Source organism: Hevea brasiliensis, chromosome 8 (assembly GCF_030052815.1).
Source record: "Hevea brasiliensis isolate MT/VB/25A 57/8 chromosome 8, ASM3005281v1, whole genome shotgun sequence".
Classification (NCBI taxonomy): domain Eukaryota; kingdom Viridiplantae; phylum Streptophyta; class Magnoliopsida; order Malpighiales; family Euphorbiaceae; genus Hevea; species Hevea brasiliensis.
This window is the reverse complement of record NC_079500.1, coordinates 7,597,780-7,610,327: the sequence shown is the minus strand read 5'-3', so window position 1 is coordinate 7,610,327 and position 12,548 is coordinate 7,597,780. Positions and strand designations below refer to the sequence as shown.

Genomic DNA, 12,548 nt, shown 5'->3' with positions numbered 1-12,548 from the left:
GGACCTTCGCCACTTATTACGCTATAAAAGGATGACGTCCTTGTCCTAAAAGGAAGATGTAAGCTGCGGGGAGATGGCTTTGACTGACTTCTTGGAGGCTTTCTATGTGTCCCTCCTGGAATCCATTAATATTCACTCAGGTGCAAAAGTAGTGGACTTGATGGCAGGGACTCCGCATCGTCCGGAAAAGTCCTTGAACTCAGTTCCTCCCAAAGACTTGAAGGTGGCAATCTAGCTTCCGTTGAAAAAGCAAGATGCGGAGTAAGGACTTCCTCTGACTTGAGAAATCAGTCCATCTGGCCCAGCCCAAGCCAGGCCCCATCAGCCTTCTGGGAAGAGGAATGCCTAGGCTTTCTCTTGGCCTTAGCCTAACGGACGTAACCTTCTTTGGAAAAATTAGACTCCTACCCGAGAGGCAAGCTCGGCGGCGAGGGTGATTTGGAGATTGGAATACCAGAGTTTGAGGAACTGCGTCCTCCATCTGGAGAAGAGAAGGAAGTTGCCTTCAAAAAATGGCTCTCCTCTCCTCTAATGGAAGACTTTACAGAATCTCCTGGAACTAGCAGTAAGAGCAAGAGGTGGTCGAATACTGCCACTCATCCCTTCCTAGCCGGAAAGAAGGACTTTTCATCTCACTGAAGTAAAAGTCAATGTGCACTATGCTTACACATGAAATTGGTTTGCCTTTCTATTTGAACTACTTTCAAAGGCCTGGAGGGAGAAAGAATAAGCTGTGATTCCATTCCTCAGCAGAATGACTCTTTTCACGAAGAATCCTGCTCAAGACTTCGCTGCTTGAAAGCTTTCATTGACGTTAGGAAAGAACTCAAAGAACTCATCAAATCCAAATAGGATACTCAAACTGAGATTGACTTTATATGATTGACTTTATAACGTATTCAACAGACGTTTACTCGAAATCATCATTATATCAACAGAAGTAGCTCCGACAGGGTAATAAGAGCTAGAAAGGATGAGTCACTCCTTCAGGCACCTCAATTAGCAATTAGGCTACAGAGATCGTGGGACAGGGCTTCACCTTCTTTATCATTGGCTCGCCTAGACCGCTTTAGGACGTTTAGTTCCTTTCGCTCGATTGGTTTGGAAATATTAAAAGCAACGGAACGGGCTTTGCCGAAACTCAATTCTCGGCTCAATTCGATATTGGATTAGCACAGCCTGGGGCAGAACTAATACGGATTGTGCGGGAATTAAAGACTGGGTTGGATCATTCGGGAAGTTGTTTAAAGTGAGGAGTAAGTGACGACGAGGTTGTGTCGGCGGGATTGGAAGACCTACCCCGGGGGCCGCCTATTGAACGTATCTAATCTAAGCGATGCCTGGGGCCTGTCTCTGCAGCTAAGCTCTCTCTTGTCTTTTGTTCTTGTTCAGGGCTGAAAGTCCCTAAGGTTTGTATTGAACTTCGGTCCTACTCCTTCCCGTAAGAAGGACGTTGTCTCAGTCTGTTGAGCTACGACATGCTGCGGTTCGCCATGCATATGTCTAGATATCATTAGGCTTTAGCCCTAATTTTAATCATTGTATGCACCTCTATTCCTTCTTCTTTCTTTACTTAACTGCCCGATGGACTCTTTAGCCTTGGATAGCCCCTCATGTCGAAAACCATTAGGTCTTTTGCTTGCCCCGGGAGGATCGTAATCTTACGCGCGGTTCCGAAGCGGAGTTGTCTTCACACTCTATGGTTGAATACCCGCCTTTGCTATTGGTTTATCTAAGTACCCCCTCTTCCATTTCAATGGGTAAAGATCTTATATCTTAATCAATCTATCAGAAAGATGTGACCTTGACCCAAGCACTCCTAACACTCATAAACACGGACCTTCTAGGTCACTGGCAGCCAGAGCGCCAACGTCTCATATCATAGCATATCGCATCGGAAGATAACGGCTCAGTACAGAACGTCGAACAGCTTCTTGAATAATCGATTTTACGCCCCTCTATTGGTGGGGGGGCTCCTTGTGCCAAGCAGATAGTCTTTCTTACTAGGTTTTAGATCGAAACTAAAGGGGCTTCTTGCCGATGACGATCAATGATTTGGATTGAAAAGGTCCCACCATGACATACCTGAATCGGGCGACGACATCTTCATGAACTGGCTTTGAGCCTTCAACCGCGGGCATGTCTGGGTCCCTAGTACTACCCAAAGATCGATTCACTCTGCTTCAAATAAGAAGATCCAAGCAGGAAGTACGGGCTGCTTTCACTTAGTTATCATCAATACACCCCATTTCGACCTCGCCCTGTGTCATATCATAAAAGTCCTTCTCGTTCCATATATACTGAGTTAGCTCGGGAGATATGGAAAAAGCCCCCAAAAGGAACTTTCGCTCTAAGGATGCCGGCCTGTATTGTATGGCGGAATCTTTCTCTTCATGGATGCTCCGCGTGTGGTCCTTGATCCTTTAAGCTTCCCAGGCCTTCTTCGCGTTCTTTCGGTTCCACCGGATTTTAAGACTCCCGTAGGTTAGTTTCCCGATTTCCCGAATCTGACTCTTTGGTTTCGTTCATTCGTTTTAGCCCATAAAGTCACCAAAAGGATGTCGCTTCTGAAGAGGAGGCGGAAATCCGTAGTTTATCTACTATTAGCAACTAAAGGACTGAGGCTTTCGCCTTTATGAGATAGGGGAAGCTATTATTAGACAGCGGCATCCGATTCTCCGACTTTATTATATAATGAGTGGGGGATTGATTCGAAGGATAGAGAATTGGAATTGGAAAACTTAAGCCTTTAATTACCTCCCTCACTGCACACTTTCTATATATATCTGCCTTCAGAAAAGAAAATCCGTCTTTTGCGCTCTTATATAATCTTTGGCCTTTCGATCCCCTCGTTCACAAAGGGGCACAACTGAAGCTCATCTAACGATGTGATAGTGGCTGTTCGCTCCTCTTTCTCTTCATCTTTTCCAGCTTCTGCTAGGATTTTGTCCTGATAGCGCCGTGCTTGTTCAAGAAAGAGTCCCTTTGACGGAGAGAAAGACTCAATCGGGGGATAGATAGTCAATGGCCTATGAAAAACCTCTGTTTTTCTCTTATTTTAGCCACAGCTACTGCTCGTGGGAATATCTTATGATAAGTCAAAGCTCGGCCTGAGGCTTAGGAGTTGCTTGCTTCCGAATCACTCTTCTCCCCAATGGCCACTAGTTCTGTTGCTCCGATTTTGGAAAAAGCTCAAGCTAGTAGGCGGAATAGGGATCGCTCCGTAATCTGTCAATTCAGTTGTTGTAGCGCCAGCGCCTGGCCTCTTCCTTCGACCCTTGATTCTTTCTTTTGGGCCTTTGGGCTTTTTGACTGTCAACTCAATATCTGAAAAGAAGTCAGCTTTCTTCAAAGGCCGTTGACTCTGCTTCCTTGATTGAATAATCGAAGGTGAATCAATCAGACAGGACCGGACGTGTGATAAAAATACTTGCTTTCGTGCTGGAATTCCCCTTGGCGTCACTCACCTCTCTTTCCTTTGCTCCCGTCTACCACAATGGCTGTCTCGCTGTCTACTGGAGCTCGGATCCGACTCAAAGTGGGTTCGTGTGTATGCGCCCTGCCCAGAGCTAGCCTGACAGAAAGTTCAATCAAAATGATTGACACTTTTTAGTAAGGTGAAGACTCTTTCCCCTAATCCATCCATGAATATACTTTTTTCGCTAAGAAAGCCTCTACTGGGCGGGCTACTCCAAGAATGACTTTTTTTTTCAGAAAGTCATCCAAACAACTTTTAGCTTGCTTCTTGATTGATTGTGGCGATCCTTCTTCTGTTCTTGACTCTTACCTTCAGTTAAGCCGGACTAAAGTATGATTCAAAGATATATATTATAATTTAATATATAAATTATAATTCTCCATCTCAGGTTATCCCATTTTTTGCTTGAATCCGGCCGTCAACTTCTTCAACTGCTGATGCCGCTGACCTATATGGTGTGCTTTTCATTCCAATTCCTCTTTTTCCGAATACATGACTTACATAGAAGGACAACATTCTTGGACGACAATAGATTGGTTCGGATGCTATAAGTGGGAACTACTGTAATAACTTGTCACACTGTACTCAGTCTCTCTTTCCTGAAATTCAATTCTATCTTTTCTTACTCATCAACCCGGGACCCCCTTCTTCAGTCGAGTGCCTATCTTTCAAGAGCATATGGTAAGCACTTCGCCCTACGCCGTTTCGCTACGACTACTTACCTTTCGCCTTTCGCCTAACATATTAATATTCATCTAACTTTCATTTTCACGTCGTTTTGGACGTGAAAACGATTAAATGTCAATTTGAGATGTCGCTCTCCGAGTGAACAAAAGGGTTAAGCGAAAAACCTGGGAAAATGATAATTTCGATTTAACATTTCACTCACACCGCTCATAGTTATAGTTGAGCCGTCCCTTCCTCAAAGCAAGGAGCAGAACCCTTGTGTTATCTCATGCTTCTGCTTGTTCTTATGCCTCCTGCCATTCCAATAGGAAGTTAGAAGTAGGAATCATTGGAGCTTGGGGCCTTCCCGCTTAATGTCTCTTGGAGCTGTCTCTCTTGTTGCAGTTGTGTCAGTTCCTGAGTCTAGTTCTGTAGTGGCGACTTCTTCCCTGAGGGGATAAGAGATCTCTTAACTTATAGTTGAGTTCGTAACTGGTTCACAAGCCGCTAAAGCCTCGTCTACTGCTCCTCCAGGCAATGGATATTGTTCGGGGCGAGGGGCCAGGTCAAAGGAAAGGGACGAAGCTACAATGATATAAAATACTCATTATATAAGAAGAAGGACACTCAAACGAGGATCAATCAACTTGCTCACATTAAATCCTTTGAGGGAGATCCCTTGACTCGCAAACTCAAGGAAGTACGAACCACGAAAGCCGGGGATTGACGAAACCTACGATAGACGGAACAGCTCCAACAGCCTTACTTGCAGTGGTATGATATGGCTCTCCATCTTTCTTTGCCGAGTTCAATGGGCACGTGTTAAGCTTTTCGTTTAGTGAATGCGACTCTAAAAGCTGCTATAGATGCTAGGAAGCAGAGGAGATTATCTAAAAAATTCTCCAAAAGCACGAAAGCAGGCTTGGCACGACAACCATTGACATGAATTCAGTCACTGCCTTGAACGGAGATAGACCGATAGCCTCCTCTTATCTTACTTCTTAGTCGACTTACAGAAGCACAAGACAACTAAGGGGTGCCGCAGACGGACCCATTACAGCTCTGAGAAGAGAGGAGATTCCCTTAAATTAAAGCAAGGAACAAAAAACAGGAGCTCCACCGGCTAGCTACGTTCACTCACTAAGACTCCTAGACTACGCAAAACAAACCATAGCAGAAAGAGTGAAGTATGAGATAGATCGATTTCTCTCTAGAACTAAGAGAAGGGAAGTACCACCTACTAAGGAAAGCGACGAACTGCTAACTGCTAGCAATTCTCTTTAACCAAACCAGCTCTAAAGCGCTCCTGGAAGCACGAAAAATCGCTAGGAGCAGAGATAGATATAAGGATGTTGGAACCACCAAACCTACTCGAGCACCGCTAAGGTAGCACTGGCTTTGGGCGTTCACCCGTGGGCTATCTCCATCCATATTGGGCCATATCAGATACCCCCGCCGCCCTATGCGCCTCAGATCGCACCGATAAGAGGATATTCTGTAAGCTGGACGGACGACAACCAACCAGAACGAACGAGCCTTTACTTATACTTATTCTATAATGGCTGGAAAGAACAAAGCACGAGTCATTGCCCGGACCAGGAACAGACCGCAGCCCCTTTCTTGCTCCCTTTTTGCGCATTAAGGACTATAACCACTATATATATATAGGCTCAGAAAAAGCTTATTTATCGCACGCACTTTTACTTCCCTATGGTTATGGTATATCCCTTTCCTATAGAACTAGAACGAGCCATAGTAAGCTATGAGATTGATTGAAAAAGCCTTAAATTAAAGGCGAAGAAGAATCATCGAACTAATGGACAGACCGCAACGCAAGTACTAGAACTCTTTAACTAGAGGAAAGACCTACCGACCGATTTCAAGGAATTGAGATGATCGATATGTATAATTGACAGAAACGACTTTTTTTGAGCATCAAAGCTCGATTCCTAGCCAGTATCTGATTTCCTCGGCATATCGGTTTTATTTGTTTCCGCACAGACGAAGTATGCTTATTCGCAACTAGTGAGCTCTATTTACGTTATTCCGATCCCCCAGTAGCGCAATCATCAAGCTCACCTCACCGCATTCGCATTCATAGAGGTCCTTCGCTTTAGCTTACCACCTACTCAATCAAAATTCAAAGACTTACGCTAACCTGTGATTAATGTATAAAAGGTTTATCACATCATAATAGCTATTTTAGCCATGCCCATCTACATCAGTAGTTGTGTTGCTTAAAGCTTTAGTTATACAGTTAGCTCAGAAGCAAAGTAGCAAGGCATATCAAATAACTTTTCCAACTCAATCAGTAATTAGCATAGAGAAGAACCTAATTCAAAAGAAGATGTCGTCCTTAGGTTCGTCATGTGCTCAATCCCGCCTATCTTGCTTGGGTACGCACATACCCTTCTTTCTTGGATCAAGGCTACCCTAACTAAGGTTATGAAATCAAAGAGGTTAAGGAACTCTCTACATCTCGTGATGTTTGGCTCACTTTGGAGAGGATCTTTCTCGATCAAGGACCTGCCAAGAGCTGAAACTTAAGCTCAACTTCAGTCCCTTAAGTTAAGAAAAGGGCACACAGCCTATGGGGACTTATCTTGGCTTTCTTAAGACGATAGCTGATTCTTTTGTTGCTATCAATTCTCCGCTGTCTTCAAAAGAGTTGGTCGTCTATGCTCAGAGCTTATAGTCGCACTAAGCGAACATTAGGCTAAAGGCGGCTATTGGAAGAACGAGTGGCTAGCTCAGTTCGTAAGTCTTGTTCTGTTGAGTAGTTAAGGAAGTCCTTTCGTAGGGTGTTTAGTCAAAAAATTTCTTCCGATAGATCGAATAGATGGGTCTTGACCTTCGCTTCGAGGGACAAGCACCGCATCTAGGTAAGCGGCATCTAATTTAATTGATTCACCGGATCTTCCATCTACGAAAATTACAGAGATGTCTGTTAAGGTCGGCTTCATGAAAGCAGGCAAGTTTAGCGAAAATAGAGATAGAAAGAGATGGATTTTGCCCAGCCGTTGTCAGATCAATTCCCATTCATTCTTTAATGGAATAGGGAACGGGCTATCAGGAATGGGCGATAGCCTATGACTAAAAGTGCTGACTATCTATGAATGACCAGGATCGGAATAAAAATCGACGAGATGAGCCTACGAAAGATTTCAAGTTCAGACTATGATGACTGGCATCCTCACTTATGCAACGAAATTGAGTTGATGGAGTAGCCAGTGCCCTTGAGTTATTCTCTTCGGTATCGACTTCTCTCATCGTTAAAGGCGCCGCAAGGCACTCGACTAGAAGGAGTGGATGTTAGGCACGCAGGGAAGACTCTGACTATGCGCTGGCACTAGCCCTGGGCATGGATTCTTCTTTGATTGAAGGAACGGGACAGAAGAGAACCAGAACCATATCCTTCACACAAAAAGTCTGATCTTATCTGCGCTATTGCCCGATCATAGCTGTACTGTATGAGATTAGTTCTCCCTCTCCCCTGCCCTGTTAGAACAGTCTGGTCTGATCCTGTAAGCGATATAGACTACTTTTTAGCCTGTCCAAAAGGTCTTTCATGTCAATGTACTATGGCCCCGTTAAGCCACTTTTTGATAAATATCAATGGGCATAGAGAGAAAGGGAAGAGGCAGACTGGTTGAACCCAGCCCGAGCTAAGCGCATAAAGCATACTATAGAGGCTACCAACTCCAGCTCGAACGAAGTGAGAGGAAAAAACCTGTAAGTCGAGTCACCGCTTCGCCCCTCTCAAACTCAGTCGAGTAGACTAAAGAGACTGGAAATAAGTATATGCTTACTCATACGTAACTAGAAAGCCGTAGGTCCTATACCCCTATCTCACGATTCAAAGCCTTTCTTGGTGGATTACCTTATCGGTACCCTAAACTCAGGTTTGATAGACCTACGAATGCAGCTCTTATCTTTGGACTACGGCATTACACGGCATTCTACAATGAAGAGAGGGATCGGAGATTGATCGCAGTAGCTGGTAAGAAGAGAGATTTTGATTCAGGAAAGGGTCTTGCTATTAACATCTTTCTTGCTTTCGCTACGACCCCTTTGGAACTAGTTCAAATAAGGTCCTCTTGGAACTCTTCTGCGTGCTGCCGGTCTTCCCCTCGCGTGGGGTTCGGGAAGGCCTAATCATTTCATAGGAAGAGCCGAACCGGGCTCCTAACCTTAGGGAACTTCAGAAAGGAAAGCCCCCTTTCCTGGAAAGCCCCTTCATATTAGTTAGAGACAGAGCTACTGTCCTCAGAGCTCTTAGGGACCACTCGATAGTCGTACCACCATGGTCTTTCTCTATTGGACTGAACTTCGATGGAAAATGTTTTCTTAGCCCATGAGCTCGTGCGAAACTGACACCATTGAGATTGAAAATGGTTTTCAAGTCGATTTTCCCTTAGCATTTCATGCTTATTCTAATATCGTATTCTAAGGTCATACTTCTCAGACCGATATGGCATGCTTAGCCGACTTGGCATTTTATGCCCACTCTATGGCAGCCGACTAGGCATTGAATGCATACCCCAACCCCACTCTATGCTTATCCGGCATTTCATGCCCTAAGTGTTCAGTCCCAACGCTAAAGCTAAAACTTAGCCGAATAAAGGCAGAAAGCCGATTTCTATTTATAAAGGGAAAGATATCTGACCGAGCACTTGAATCCAGAGATTCTATCGGCACGGGTATCCCGTTTCAACGAACTCACTCTGAAACCACCAAATACTGACTGGCCAGTTAGGACAAGGGAAAAAATTCAAGTATCACCAAACTTGGGTATCTTCTTTCAGGGTGATAGTTTAAGAGCAAGGCCTTGACTTTGAATTTACGTCGAGATCATTAGAATTTGCTCTTAGAGCTAAATCGTCAATCTCTTCTTCCCAGGCAGGATTAAGGGAAAAGGGATTACCCCTCCCCCCTCCGGTACAAACTGATATTGATCAATATCCGCTTCACGAATTCGTCGAAGACGAATATCGGAAAAGATCCGTTCAGCTTGTTCCTGAACGGCGATGGATTCCCCGCTATAGGAATCTTTCCAGCAGCCCCGCTTTGCTTTTGAAGCGGTCGGGGCCGGCTATTCTCTCTAAAACCTGCCTTGATCGTGTAAGAGAATTCTGAATTCGCTTGCAGCTCTTACTCGCTTTCAACCCTTTGAAAGCTACTGGCGAGGAAGACGGGGACTAGTCTAAGCCCACCGCCAAAGTGGAGTTCTTCTATCTGGGACGGTTTTTTTGACAATTAGGCATTAGCAGTTGGTGGAAATCCACAACGAATGAGTTCTAACCTTTCTTTTTTTTTTTTCTCGAACCAAGAGATGCAATGAAGTTCCTCCCCCTTTCAGTGCTCTAATCTACTAGGGATGGAGTGAAGCTGGAAGGCTGTGTCAAGAAAAAGGCTAGTGAAATAAATGCCTCAGAAGAGCAAGGTGCAACCGTCTCTCTTACCGAGCTTTCTGGGAAAGAAAGGAAATCGGTTTTGGTTGGCAGCAAAATGTTTGACGCGGGGTATCTTTTACTAGGCGGCAATTCTCATGGTTCAGGGTTCTGTATGTCAACTGCTTTACCGGCTCTCTCATAGCTGATGCAAGAAAAAAGAGCTCTCTCTGGTCTTAATTGACCACGGATCAGGTCACGCTTGCCCATGATGCACGAGCTAACCAACTACTTGGGAAGTCATCCATTGCTCTCCCTATCTTATTCTTTTGTACTTATCACGATCAATTCCTTTTCAAATTCTGCTACTAAAGCACTTCTTTGGGCAAATGCAGACCTCCCATTGCCTAGGCTCGCTCTCTATTGCTGTAGCTGAGTCCGTCTATGGACTGCTCCTTCCTGGTATGTAAATGGTAGACGGGGTTCAAATACCGATTCCTGGTTTTCTAAAGCACCTTTATTTTAGGATCCTCAGAAGGTAATCCCCTTACTTAACTTAATATAAGGGGTCAACAAAGACCAGAAATCAATGTATAAAGAACCACATAGACCCCATATACTAATAATTACCTATGAAATAATCTCTCTCAGTTGATGGGATAAAATAGGCGATTTTGAATATCTCTTCTTACCTGACCTGGAAGAGGAACCGTTGGTGGAATCACCTCCCACTTCACTTCTCTTAATTTGCTTTCACAAATAAACAAAGCCCGGGATAAAGCTTTATTAAAGCAAGGCTACCGATGAAAGAGAGATAGTGATTCGTTGATGTTGATGAAAGAAATGATTGGTTTCAACTTAGGGTCAGGAGAAACCCTCCATATTGCTCTTCTATCTCAAGGTTCAACCAGCCTAAGGAGAAGGACGGGGGGGAAGTCTTAACCAGACGCCAAGGCGTGAAAATATCCTATCCGGATCCATCCGAGCCAAATCTTTACTTTAGAAAGGTATTCACCGCTCATCCAAGTGGGAAGAACTAAGACTTGAATTTCAACTATGCCGAGGAATCGATTGATTAGGTCGACTAAGAAAACCTCCGTCACAGAAGCCCGAAACTTCGATTTCACTTCTCATTCTATCGTATCAAGGCGATAGCTTCAGTTCAGACATTCCGATATCGTCCTTATGTTATGCCTGAGCCCTCTTTTCATCTAACTATAAATATCGTATAAAGAAGAAAGTAACTTTTACGCCCAAAAACTCCCATGCTTTTGTTTGGTCAACAACCAACCACAACTCTCGTTTCCTTCAAAAAGACTCCTACAGGCTTGACGGAGTTAAGCTGTCTGGAGGGAAGAATTCAATCTCAATCCATCATGCCTCAACTGGATAAATTCACTTATTTTACACAATTCTTCTGGTCATGCCTTTTCCTCTTTACTTTCTATTTTACACAATTCTCCTGGTCATGCCTTTTCCTCTTTACTTTCTATTTTTCTATATTCTTACTGAGATCGCTATGGTATGTCCCTTATGAGAAATCTCCATCATGGAAGAGAGTCTTTTTTTACTTTCTATTTGAGCCGATCATTTATAAGATGAAACTTTTCATTTTTTTATGGAAATTTTTCCTAACCTCTCTGACTAATCCAAGGCCTCATTCTTGGAAAGAATTTTTTTACTGGATTTATGAAAGATTTAAAGTTATATATAGGCTTTACCTTCTTCTTTTGGCAGAACACAAAAAAAAAAGAACGAAGAAGTAAGGAAATGAGACGACTCTTTCTTGAACTATATCATAAACAGATCTTCCCCTCCACACCAATCACGAGTTTTTCTTCATTCCTCTCGTATATCGTCGTAACGCCCTTAATGCTAGGTTTTGAAAAGACTTTTCATGTCATTCCCATTTAGGTCTGATTCGGATCTCTCCGTTGTTTCCTTTTCCTCCGCACCTTTTCCTCGAAATGAGAAAGAAGATGGTACACTCGAATTGTATTATTTAAGTGCTTATTGCTTGCCAAAGATCCTACTTCTACAATTGGTAGGTCACCGGGTTATTCAAATAAGTTGTGTTTTCCGTGGTTTTCCCATGTTACAACTTCCGTACCAATTCTGTCGATCCGGAATGGATTGGTTAAACATTCCATTAGGGAGCCTGGTCTTGACTCTTCTGTGTGGTATTCATTCTCGTTCGGCTCTTGGAATCACATCCAGCAGTGGTTGGAACAGCTCGCAAAATCCAACCACTTCACCTACTTTATTGCCCCCAACCGTTTCTCGTACCTCTATTGAAACAGAATGGTTTCATGTTCTTTCATCGATTGGTTATTCCTCTCCGTTCGTATCTCTTTTTCCAATTTCGGTCTCGATTAGTTTACAAGATTGAATGGCCAATTCTCCTCTGAACCCTCGATTCGATTGTTTTCCAAGAATGTTGAGCCGGGTATGTAAGTCATGTATCTGGGAGGAACTTAAAGAAGGGCTTTCGGTTTTGCACCCTTTTTTGGTCTTGCAGCTAATTAAATAATAACTTATAATGAAAAAAAAAAGTGTACATAATATAACATACACGTACATAAATCAGTTCCTGCATATTCTCTCTAATAATGTTATTAAGGGCTAAGGGAGGTATCTTGGAAACATTAAAGAAATAACTCGACATCCCGCAATAAAGTAATAAAGTCAGCAGCTCTATTTCTATCCCTCCAACAATGGGTGACTCTAAAAGACTGTAAGGCTCTTGCATTTTCAGTGAAGCTCAGCAGCATATTTCGCGCTTATGGGGCTTGCATTGGGAGTTAATCATCTTAACTGCATATAATGAGTCAGACTCTACCCAAAGGTTCCAGTGCCCATTCATGAAGCCATCTCCACCGTATGGCAGATTGCATAAAGTTCCACCTTCCAAATCTCTCTCCCCAACCCTCTCTCAAAAACTTTGAAAGGTCCGAAGGACTAAATATACAAGCAGTAGTTCGGTATCAGCTGTCTCATCTGGTCAATCTCATCCC

The 12,548-nt window shown here is 43.5% G+C and overlaps 1 pseudogene; it reads left to right on the top strand.

The window, feature by feature from the left end:
* Nucleotides 1–10,695: 10,695 nt before the first annotated feature.
* Nucleotides 10,696–12,007, top strand: LOC131182247 (putative cytochrome c biogenesis ccmB-like mitochondrial protein; annotated as a pseudogene).
* The last annotated feature ends 541 nt before the right edge of the window (nt 12,008–12,548 follow it).